The sequence below is a fragment of the Erinaceus europaeus genome, chromosome 3, assembly GCF_950295315.1.
Source record: "Erinaceus europaeus chromosome 3, mEriEur2.1, whole genome shotgun sequence".
Taxonomy (NCBI): Eukaryota; Metazoa; Chordata; class Mammalia; order Eulipotyphla; family Erinaceidae; genus Erinaceus; species Erinaceus europaeus.
Genome location: NC_080164.1, coordinates 3,848,705 through 3,861,137, shown reverse-complemented (window position 1 = coordinate 3,861,137; position 12,433 = coordinate 3,848,705).

The window sequence follows — 12,433 nt, the reverse complement described above, 5'->3', positions numbered from 1 at the left end:
AGACTTGGGTGTGGGTAGACAACCACTGTCCCTCGTTCCTTTACAACTCAGTTCACAGCTCTACTTTTGTGACTAAGTTGCATGTTCCTTATCTTTGAAAACCATGCCAGCTTCAGAGGTTATGTCCAAGGGTAGCTGGACACTGGATAATGACCAGATACTTCTAAAAAAAATGTGAATAGTCCCCATGCACATAGAATCCTCTCAAATACCTTTCTTACTTTTGGAAGTACTTTAGTACTGAATAAAGGCACTTGATGTAGATGACCTCAGGCCACGTACTTATTTAGAGAACTAGTGTTTTATTTATTTATTTATTTATTTCCTCATTTTGCCTACAGTTTGGGGGCTCAGTGCCAGCACTATGAATTCACCACCCCTGGTGGCCATTTATCTCTTTTTAAATTTTATTCCCTAGGACAGAGAGAAATTGGATGGGATGGGGAGGTAGGGAGAAAGAAAGAGAGAGACATGCAGGCCTAACTCACCACTTGTGAAGCTTTTCCCCTGCAGGTGGGGATCAGAAGCTCTAACTGGGGTCCTTGCTCATAATACTATGTGCATTTAGCCAGGCACACCACCGCCCTGCCCCTAGCATTTCAGGGGTAAAATTCCCTGCTTATTATCAGCTAGTAATTTATCTAGATATTTGTGGTTTACAGTCATGGCTGAGGAAAGCAATACATTCTTTAATGAAAGAAGCATAAAGATACTGCTCAAAAACAGTGTCTTTTTAAATCTAATTAAGGAAGTAGAGACATTTGGGGCTTGCATGTACAGTGTGTGTGTGTGTGTGTGTGTGTGTGTGTGTGTGTGTTTGTGCGTGCGCGCGCATCCCCGCGCGTGCATGCATACGTAGTCCATAGTAGGGTTTGAGCACTGACAAAGGAATCCTTTCTATCTATAAGAGTAAGGGAATCCTCCTGATGCCCTTGGGCAGATAGGTTATCCACCATATTCATAGTAGCCTTCATTCTGATTTTCTAAAAGAAACGCTTCTCTTTACATTAATCTGTGTCCTCTTAGAAGCAGACACCAAGTTGGGATTAAGCAAACAAGAGTCTCATTTGAGGAAATGTGTGCCTAGAAATGGGAAGAGTTGGGGCCGTCTGAGATAACAAATTGCTGTGCAACTCTGACTCTAAATGAAGTAAGGGATGCTGGGTAGAGGGAGTCGGGCAGTAGCACTGCGGTTTAAGCACATGTGGTACAAAGTGCAAGGACTGGCTCAAGGATCTTGGTTCAAGCCCCCGGGTCCCCACCTGTAGGGAAGTCACTTCACAGGCGGTGAGGCAGGTCTGCAGGTGTCTGTCTTTCTCTCCCCCTCTCTGTCTTCCCCTCCTCTCTCCATTTCTCTCTGTCCTAAGAAGGACAATATCAATCACAACAACAATAATAAATACAACAACAATAACAAAAAAACAACAAGGGCAACAAAGGGGAATATAAAATAAATAAAAATATAAGAAATATTTTTTTTAAATGCTGGATAGAAATGTTTAAGAGTGAAAACCCTCAGATCTGACAGCGACTCCTTGAACTGGAGTCAGATGACAAGTGTGAGTCCTGTCTCCCAGGAATGGTCTGTGGCAGAAGCCATGGAAGCTGAGTCTTGTAGAGTTACCTGCAAGCTTGAGGAAAAAGGAAAACCAGTGACCCTGATACTGACTTGGTTGAATGTAGTTTTTGAATGTTTGCATACCATTGACTTTCTCCATCCATTTTTATTTTAAAATGCTTTGCTGATTGTCTTTGATTCCCATTACTGACCTGCATCATAGAGGCCCCTAAGATGCAGGAAGGCTCGGTGTCCGACCTTTTGGAAAGAGTGAAATGGAGATGCAGGAAGAAGCAGAGAACAGGGGCCAGTGAAGAGAGGAGGGCATCATGAGAGCCCTTTGAAATGACCCTAAAAGAAGACTAAGTGAAGCAAAGTTTTTGGGGAGAGCTCACCCACTGGAGCACATGCCTTGCTGTGCAGGAGGCCCTGGGTTGGTTCAAGTCCTAGACCACATGGGACCACTGTAGATGGCATCAGTGCAGACCTGTGGGTGCAGTTGAGGCAGCCTCTCTATGCAAAGGGGGTTGTGTTATTAAATGTACAAAAGAGAGATCTGATTAAAAGCCAGGAGGAAATGTCATATGCATGGCCCTTTAAGGAGTCTCCCAGCTCCATGGCCTCCTCTCCCAGCTGAAGCTGTGGTGGTTGTGACAGCTGCCAAGAAAGAAAATAAGCTGAGAAAATACTCATGAAAATTTCTCTTGTTTGCAACATTCCTCCAGATTCAAAATAAGGCAGCCAGACAACTGCATTATCAAAACCAGAAAAATCAAGTTTCACCAGTCTCCAAATATAGATATATTTTTAAAGCATTCTATGTAACATGCCTATACTAATATTGGTAGCTGGGGGGGGGAGGTTTGTTGTTCAGAGAAAACAAGCTATCTCTAATTGTGGCATCTGTCCACCTGAAATGTGGGGCCCCAGCTATTCCTAAGGAAGGGGGCCATCCACTGATGGTTCCCCATCCTCCTCTCCCACCCGCCTGTCTTATAGATGAATTCTTTATGTCTTGCCTCTGGATCATCTCATTCCAGTTTCATGAAAGAACCTTCAGAAATGCTATCTGGCAAAACTTTCATGTCTCTTCTCTCTCTGGCTATGTCTCTTTCTCTATCTTCATTTTCTGGGAATAAAAAGAACGAATGAAAAGTTAGGTCAAGGAGGCCATTCAGTGGTCTTAAAAATTCAAGAGACCTGGGGTTCATTCTTCCACTTTGCATACAAATATATAATTCTAACTAGACACTATTTCATTATGAACTTTATACTGATTCACTACAGACTACTGTGTATTTTTGCTTTCAGGTATATACAGTGTCTACTTAGACCTAGGTACCCTCCTCACCTACTCCCTATTACAGTTCTCTCACTCACTCCAAAGCTAACCTTATCAAACTGGCAAACTTTAACAATGACTCTTTAGTCACTAGCAGGCCACCCCATCAGCTGGGGCCCTAATCGGGGAGTCCTGAGATTCCCAAATAGACATGATGGTCCTAAACCTCCTAAACCTCAAATAAATCCTCTGAAGGGAGGCTGGACAACATACTATATGCTACATTTGAGGAACATGGGTCAATATTGGGGCAGCTTGGAAGGTTCTTACTCATGACCACAGAATGTGAGCTCAGATCTATAGGGATGCAGATCACACAGGCTCCTAAGCTGAATATGGGCCCCAGATCACATCAAATTGATGGGGTTTACAGTCAACAGTATTTATACCCCTTTTCTGTATTAGGTAACTACTATCTTCCCTGATCCAGCTTTCTGGTCCTTTTTCCAGCCATGACATCATCTCCCCAGACAATAACTTGGATCCACCTGCATATCTGATTTCAGGCTCAGGGGAAAAAAAAGAAAAAAAAAAAAACACTAGTATATCCACAGTCCCTTTGGAATATAATTAAGATATGTATACTAGATATCTACAAAATGGAGGATCCCCCAACTCTTCATCTGCACTATTCCAGCCTTTAGGTCCATGATTGGTCAATAATTTGTTTGGCTTTGTATGTTAACTCTCTTTTCAACTACCAAGTTCTAGATGCCAGCATGATGCCAACCAGACTTCCCTGGACAGACAACCCCACCAAGGTGTCCTGGAGCTCTGATTCCCCAGTGTGGGACCTTGCATAAGCCCAGGTCAAGCATGGCATGGACCATGGGGCGGGTGGTGGATGTCTGGGAGGCACAGGCCTTCCATCAGTCTTTCTAGGGGCTTTTCGCCTCTGTGGGTTGAGCAAGAAGGAACCTGCCTAACAGGTCCCAGTCCCCCTGTCATTCTGCTTCATTCAGGAACCCACATCCTCTCTGTACTAGAAGGTGGTGTCACTTCCTCATTCCCCAAACTAGCTTGACCACTTACCAATGGTTACTGGCAAGACCCTCACCATTTCTCTACCCCCTGCTATCTTGACCATATAAGGTATCCCTTAACAGACCTTGCCTCGCTGCTGCTACCCCTCCCACCCTTTAAAAACTCTGCTCTGCTGCACAATAAACACTATCCCCTGCCATATTCTCCTGGGTGATCTCTGGTCTCATCTCTTGCTGTGGGTCACAGAGAAAGATCCCAGCACACACACCCCTGCTGCTCTTGGTCTGGACCTCTTAGGCCCCCACCTCTGGTGAGCAACAGAGTGGGTTAGCCAGCCAGGTCTGACTGAGGAGAGGGTCCATGGATCCCGACACCCCAGAGCCCCCTCCCCTTTCTGGATGGAAAGAGAGAGGCAGGCTGGGAGTATGGATTGACCTGTTAACACCCATGTTCAGTGTAGAAGCAATTACAGAAGCCAGACCTCCCACCTTCTGCACCACATAATGACCCTGGGTCCATACTCCCAGAGGGATAAAGAATAGGAAAGCTATCAGGGGAGGGGATGGGATACAGAGTTCTGGTGGTGGGAATTGTGTAGAGTTGTACCCCTATTATCCTATGGTTTAGTCAATGTTGCCTTTTTATAAATAAAAAAATTAATGAAAAAAATATATAATTCATGTCATGTTTAATACACTTTGGATTTTGTGATTCATAGAGAATGACCTATTATTAAAACAAAATATCTAAAACTGGCTAGATACAGAAGCCTTGCGCACATGAACACCTGTGTCAAATCACTGGCACCACATATGGTTTTTCCTTCTGTCTCATGAATGGATCTTTAAATAAATAAATAATAAAATTGGCTAACTAGTTCCAAGTCAAGATTGGAAATAAGTAATTTTAGAGTGACAAATTGAGTGTGTTTGGGACGTTAGGTAAGAACACGAACTTTCAAGGAACCAGGAAGTAGACAGTCTCCTGGAACTTGCATCATCTTATGATGACTCATGGGGTCCTGTTGGGGAACATCCAATATAGTCTACACATCTTGGTATTCTGAATTTATGAATGTTTTTGATTAGCACAAACTATGATTTAATCAATCACTCTGTAAGGCTGACAACTCCATGGCTTTCCAGTGGGGTGTGGAGAGAGGCCACAGTGATATCCTGAGAACTCTTGGGAGACCATGTGACCTGTTAACCTTCAGATTACCACCTACCTTTATATTGTATGGGGTTAGTTAGTAAAATAGTAAAAATATTGTACTTTCCCTGAGATAACTGATGTGCCTGCCATTTGATATTTGATATTTACCCTATGTAATCTATATCTTTGCTGTGACCCTAAAATCCTTTCCAGATGTACCCTTTATGCGTCTTGCTGATGTAGCTTTCTGTGGAATTTCTTTGTTAAAAACCTATGAAAAGACGGACTGTTCTTTGTTCTTTGTTGGGGCACATACTTCTTCTGTCTACCTCAGACAGAAGGGTGTTTTCCACACTAGCCTTTCTTAGAATAAACTTTAGTCTTAGAATATTTTTTCTTGTTTAAGTAACTTTGTTTGAATGAGCCTGAGTGGAGATTTCAGAGTGGAGATTTCAGCGTCAAGGGCCAGTGGAGCCCATTCCCATGAGATTCCTCCCTTCCTTCCTTCCTTCCTTCCTTCCTTCCTTCCTTCCTTCCTTCCTTCCTTCTTTCATTCCTTCCTTCTTCCCTTCATCTCTCTCTTTCTTTCTTTCTGTTTTATTTCTTTCTCTCTTTCTTTCCTTCCTTTTTTCAACACTGCTCATCTCTCTCTATTTGTGTTAGTGGTGATAGATCAAACCTAGACCTCTTGCTCACAAATGTAGAAATTGCTTCTTATTTATGACTAATATCTGGATGCTATTGCCAAGAAAGAGAGGGGCCACATGATGGCACTCAATAAAATAATCTATTGAATGAGTATATGAATGAATAAACATTTGAAATATATTTTTAAATGCAATGAGTCTGGAATGAAACTCCTTGTAGAGGCAGGAATATGAGCAAAGACAACAAGGCCTAAAATCATCTAGTCATGTGGAAAACAGTGAAGACTTCATGGCAGAAGCAATAAGTAAAGAATTCTGGGTTGAATTATAGAGAATATGGATTATCTGGATTGATGGGTCTAGACTCTTCCTGAACTAATGTGGCAGGGGGGACATGGTGGCTTTTGATATTCAGGCTCAGTGGTCACTTTCCATTAGTGCTCATTTACCTTCTCACAGGCTGTTCAACTCCTGATCCAGAGTGGTTGTAGTCAACACTCTTTCCCCATTGTCACGTAAAGACACTCCAGCTGCCCCTTCCTGTCCAGAACAGCAGATTTTAGATCCTTATGCCTCCTGGTGTGTTCAGCTTGCAGCAGTATTTATTAATTGAGCCACTGACTGACTTTGAACATTTGGGTTAGAACAATTGAGTAGCATGTTCTTGGGTGAAAAGGTATGCTGTCAAAGGATCTGTTCACAATCTTAGATACAAAGTTGGAGATGTCCTCAGGAAAAGAAAGAAGAAAACACCAGTGCATTTCTGAGTCGAGTTAATGGAACACTTCCATTTTCAAATTTGAACACATTAAAAATAAACCGACAATAAACCAATGAAAGACTTGTGATTCCTGTTCTGTGTGAGAAAGCAGACTTAAGAAGATGCCTATAGAAAATAGATCTCTTTGGTGCATGCTATCAGTATAGGCAACTGTTCACTTGGGTGGGAGTTAGTAAGAACCAGAAGTAAAGTTTCTGATGTTCCCTCATTTCTTAGATCCCAGTTCTTATTTTTTTATTTTACCTTTTTTTTTTTCCTTTATTGTGGGTTTGCTTAAGTCTGTAGCTCACCTTGTAGGCTGACGTCAGTCATATGCCAATTACGTCCCAAAGTCCTATTACGATCATCTAGCTGTGTTCCAACAATAAACAGCCAAAAGTGTATGGTTGGGTCACTGTATGACAGACAGTGGGCAACAGGTCATAGGTTGGTTCTAATCTTCTCAGCAGATATTTAGTGTACGTGTCACTGCCTCCATGATATAAATATGAAAACTCAGCTTCAGGAAGGACTTGTAATTTGGCCTTAAGTTACTCAGTTGTCAAATCAGCAATTCTAGAATTCTAAGTGAAGTGTGTTTGACTTCTCTATCTGACTCTCAATCTGCCACTGACGGACCAGGGGTTCTGTCAAGGCAAAACATTGCTATATATTGATTTTGGTACAACTGCCTTTTGATCTATTTGATTCATGGATATCTTGAGCAGTAACTGTCCCTGCCAGAAGATCTCATCCAAATAGCAATAGAGGTTGCTTCCATTAGGGTGAGTAGTATACAATAAGATGCTTTTGACCCAAACACTCAGTCACATTTTATAATTGTTACTAACACTCTGTACTCACTAATTATTCTTTTATTATTATTATTTTTTAGTATTTATTTTATTTATTTATTCCCTTTTGTTGCCCTTGTTGTTTTATTGTTGTAGTTATTATTGTTGTTGTCATTGTTGGATAGGACAGAGAGAAATGGAGAGAGGAGGGGAAGACAGAGAGGAGGAGAGAAAAATAGACACCTGCAGACCTGCTTCACCGCCTGTGAAGCGACTCCCCTGCAGGTGGGGAGCCGGGGTTCAAGCCGGGATCCTTATGCCGGTCCTTGTGCTTTGCACCACCTGCGCTTAACCCGCTGCACTATAGCCCGACTCCCCTAATTCTTCTTTTTTAAAAAATTGCAATTTAATTGGTATATTAAAAGATTCAAATACTTTTTTCCCTTTTTTGGAAAGAATGAAGAATAAACTTCAACTTCATTGATGTAATTAAAATCCTACCACTAAGGCAAAGCAAGAGACTAATGCCTGAGATCAGGTGCAAAATTTGTATTTGCGTAACATGTAAACTGAGATGATCTTTTCTGTGAATAGGAACAATAGATTTATCTTAATTAAAACTATGTAACTCTGGGGTCTTTCAGAATGAGCCCCATTTTTCCATTTCAGAATGTCAGTCTTATAGGTATAGGAAATAATACATCTCCCTGGGCTCACACAACCTATGGGTAGTGCTATTTATATGAACTGATCACAGTATAATATGTGCTATTAAAAACTATGCACTTAAATATTTATTAAGAGAGAAGTAATATTCAACGTCTCATATGCGTTATTAAGGGTATCTAAATACATCTTCTAATTCTATTATATTGTGTATTGTACCCCTGCCATTAAAATTTACCTTCCCACTTCAGCTGTTATGTCTGTGGTCAGGAGTGATGGATCCCCAAGGGATATTCTGACCTAGATGCAATTTCCAGTTGTTCTGTGCTTCCTGGGGTTTTCATATCAATTCACTTGCTGACTACTTGTATGTGCGTTCATATAAAATTAAAATGTGTCATTACTACAGTGTCAAGAACATGTTTAATGAAAGAGAAGACTTGAGCTGACTTAAGATAACCTTGTGTTCTTGCTTGACTTTGCTGCCAGCTTGTTGGGTGTCTTGCACAAGTCCCTTCTAACTTCATTTCCCTTACTTTTAATATGAAAATGTTGGAATGGGTGGCTTGTTTCCTGCAGAGTAAAGTGGATTCTGAGCACACACATCTCAGGCAGAGGAAAGACACCTGTGGGAACTGGATTGTGTTCAGTCAATGAGACATGTTGCTGGGATTGAACAATCTGATCTTTATAAAACATATATTTGATAATCTATTATATATAGCAGTTCACCCCACTATTGATCATTCTGAGTGGAGTATCATATGGTTATTGTTATAGAAGTAGGAAAGGGAAGAGTCTTATTGCCACAAAGTCTGTGTCCACTTCAGATTCACATGCTGAAATTCTATACCTCAGCTCCCTATGATGGTATCAGAAGATTGAACTTTTGAGAGATAAACAGTCCATGAATGGAACTGGTACCCTTATAAACAGACATCTTCTTGACCACTCTTCCCACAGACATTGAGAAAACAATTATGACACAGGAAGTGAATTCTCACAGGCATGGAAACTATCCATACCAGATTTTGTACATTCAAGTCTTCATAAATGTGAGCAGTAAAATTCTGTTGTTTATAAGCTATTGGTATATGGTGTTTGGTTGAAGAAGTTCTGGAAGACTAAGACAGGCCTATTTGAAGTTTAAGCTCAGCTACTTGGACATCAAAGAAAGAATATTCTGGATGGATCTAGTTAGGTCTGCCAAGAAATCATATGGAAGTCTGGCAAGAGTTCTGAGACTAGGATTATGACTGGGGCCCCAGCAATTTCCCATCTAGAAGGTGCAAAATCAGCTTCTCTTTTGTGCTTTTCTACAAAGATCCTTGTGTCTTCAATATATCTTCCCTTTAAAAATATTTTATTTATTTTTAATGAGTGAAATAGAGAGAGGCAAATATAGACAGAGAGAAAGAGAACAGAGCTCTCTGCTCAGATCTTACTTGTGTTGGTGCTGGGAGTTGAATTTGGAACCTGATAGCCTCAGGAATGAAAGTTTTTTTTTTTTTTTTTGCCTCCAAGGTTATTGCTGGGGCTTGGTGCCTGCACCATGAATCCACATCTCTTGGAGGCTATTTTTTTTTTCATTTTATTGCCCTGGTTGTTTTATTGTTGTTGTGGCTATTATTGTTGTTGTTATTGATGCCATTGTTGTTGGATAGGACAGAAAGAAATGGAGAAAGGAAGGGAAGACAGAGGGGGAGAGAAAGACACACACCTGCGCACTGCTCCCCTGCAGGTGGGGAGCTGGGGCTCGAACCAGGATCCTTTAGCCAGTCCTTGGGCTTTGTGCTGTGTACGCTTAACCCACTTCACTACTGCCTGGCCCCCCAAGGATATTTTTTGCATAACCATTATGCTGTCCCCACAGTCATTCACAATATCCCTGACTCAGGCCCAAATTGTGCTGTGAGGCATTAAAGAATCCTCCCCCCGCCCATGATGATACAAGCTGGAGAATCAGGGATATTTCTAGGATAGAGGCCAATGGCAGCATAGGGAGAAGTATGGAGTCTATTGAGGAGGTTGGGGGGAGAAGGTGTGAAGGAACATTCCCCCGGTTAGTGAGAGGTAAGTCCCTGGAAAGCTCCCACACTTGTGAGAGTAAGGTATGGATCTTAAAAGGCTCAAAGGGTAAGATTAACTTGTACACCATGCTGAAGATGCTGTTTTCCATTTAGAGGCTGGGGGTAGTTTATGTCTGAGCCATAAAGCAGTATTATATTTGTGCCTTGTAAGCAAAATCCCAACATGTAATATATTAAGAACGAGATATAGAAAGAAGTCTAGTGTCACTTTTTTGTATATCATCTAAGACTGAGTAAGTGGCAGGAATTCAACCTGGGGCTACAGATGTATGGCTTGTTTGTCTAAGGGTCTCAGATTCTTTTTTTAAAAAAAATTTATTTATTTTCCCTTTTGTTGTCCTTGTTGTTTTATTATTATTGTTGTTATTGATGTCCTCATTGTTGGATAGGACAGAGAGAAATGGAGAGAGGAGGGGGAGACAGAGAGGGGAAGAGAAAGACAGACACCTGCAGACCTGCTTCACTGCCTGTGAAGAGACTCTCCTGCAGGTGGAGAGGTGGGGGTTTGAATCGGGATCCTTCCACTGGTCGTTACGCTTTGTGCTACTGCCTGACCCCCTACTATAATTTTTCATTTGATATCTTGGTAAACATTACTACTGGAATTATTCTGAAAGATCAGAAGAGAAATTACAGTTGTGTATAAGACCAAAAATATGCACATTAATGGATTCTGTAATATGAAATCCTGTGTATAATGCTGAAATCATCAACCCAAATATCTGTCCTCTTGCTCTGTGCCAGTTAACTCCTTAACTCTGTGTAGATAACAACTTACCTAGGAATCATGAGGTAGTGCAGAGCCTTAAGAATAGGTGGCACAAAGCTCAAGGACCAGCATAAGGATCCTGGTTCGAGCCCCTGGCTCCCCACCTGCAGGGGAGTCACTTCACAGCCTGTGAAGCAGGTCTGCAGGTGTCTATTTTTCTCTCCCCCTCTCTATCTTCCTCTCCTCTCTCCATTTCTCTCTGACCTAACAATGCTAACATCAATAACAACAATAATAACTACAACAATAAAAGAAGGTAAACAAAAGGGAAAATAAATAAATTAATTAATTAAATAAGAAAAATAAAACAATTTACTCAAGACTGTGTTTCCTTCACTGCCTAGCAGATTGAACCAAACTTGTAAGGGTCACATCAGATTCAGTATCTTTTATTTTAAAAATAACCCCTCCCATTCCATCTCTGGACTGATAACCATATGGTATGTAATTGAATTGTTAACTTCCTGGCATACATTATAATTTCTGTAAGGAAAAAAATAAGGGAAAAAGAGGGGAGAATACATTATATCGACCTTGGCAGTTTCATTAAAAAAAAAAAGCTTTTCAAAATGGCATGAACAAGCAAAAAAATAATAATAATCTAAGCAAACAATGGAGAGATTCTTTACCATGGAAACCATAAGACAATAGGCGTTGTGCTGTGAACTGGAGAGAGACTGATACGAACATGTTAACACACTGTGGGAAAAATCTCACCTTCCAGAAGGCTTTGCAAAATGGGATCTTTTCATATCAGCACATTGATAAAGAATGAGTCTGAATCCAGAAACACAATGATATTTTATTCACTTATTAAACACACACACACACACACACACACACACACAATCCATCTTGATATATGCTGTTGCAGGAGTTTTCCACAGGAGCTTAATTGTGATTTGGGGTCAGATAGCTGTCTGCTGGGCCTGGCATGGGCTGGGCTGTGCATCCTAACAAGTTCAGCAGCCTCCCTGAATATGGTTTCCCTCTCTCTCTCTCTCTCTCTCTCTCTCTCTCTCTCTCTCTCTCCCTCTCTCTGTCTCTTTCCCTCTCTCTCTCTCTCTCTCTTTCTCTCTCTCTCTCCCTCTCTCTCTCCTCTCACTCTCTACCTCTCTCTCTCTCCCTCTCTCTCCTCTCTCTCTCTACCTCTGTTTCTCCCTCTCTCTCTCTCTCCTCCTCTCTCTCTCTCTCTCCCTGTCTCTCTCCTCCCTCTCTCTCTTCCTCTCTCTCTCTTCCTCTCTCTCTCCTCTCTCTACCTCTCTCTCTCTACCTCTCTCCCTCCCTCTCTCTCTCCCTCTTTCTCCCTCTCTCTCTCCCTCCCTCTGTCTCTATCTCTGCTTCTCTGTTTCTATCTGGAAAAGTGAACCTGGAGCAGTGAAGCCCTCATGCTGGCAATGTACACACCAAGACATTGTAAATATTCCACACATTTGCCCCCATTGGAGAACCACTGTTTCAAAGAGATTTCTTTTTTTTCTTTAGTATTAAAAGTAGTCTTTAGAATGAGACATATTTTATTTTGACTGCAGACAAGCTACCTGCCCTTTGTAAACATTGGTTTCTTCAGCAGTGAAATGGAGGTGAGCTTCTGCACCCCATAAAGAATTTGAGTCCATACTCCCAGAAGGATAAAGAGTGGGGGAGCTTTCAGTGGAGGGAAACAGA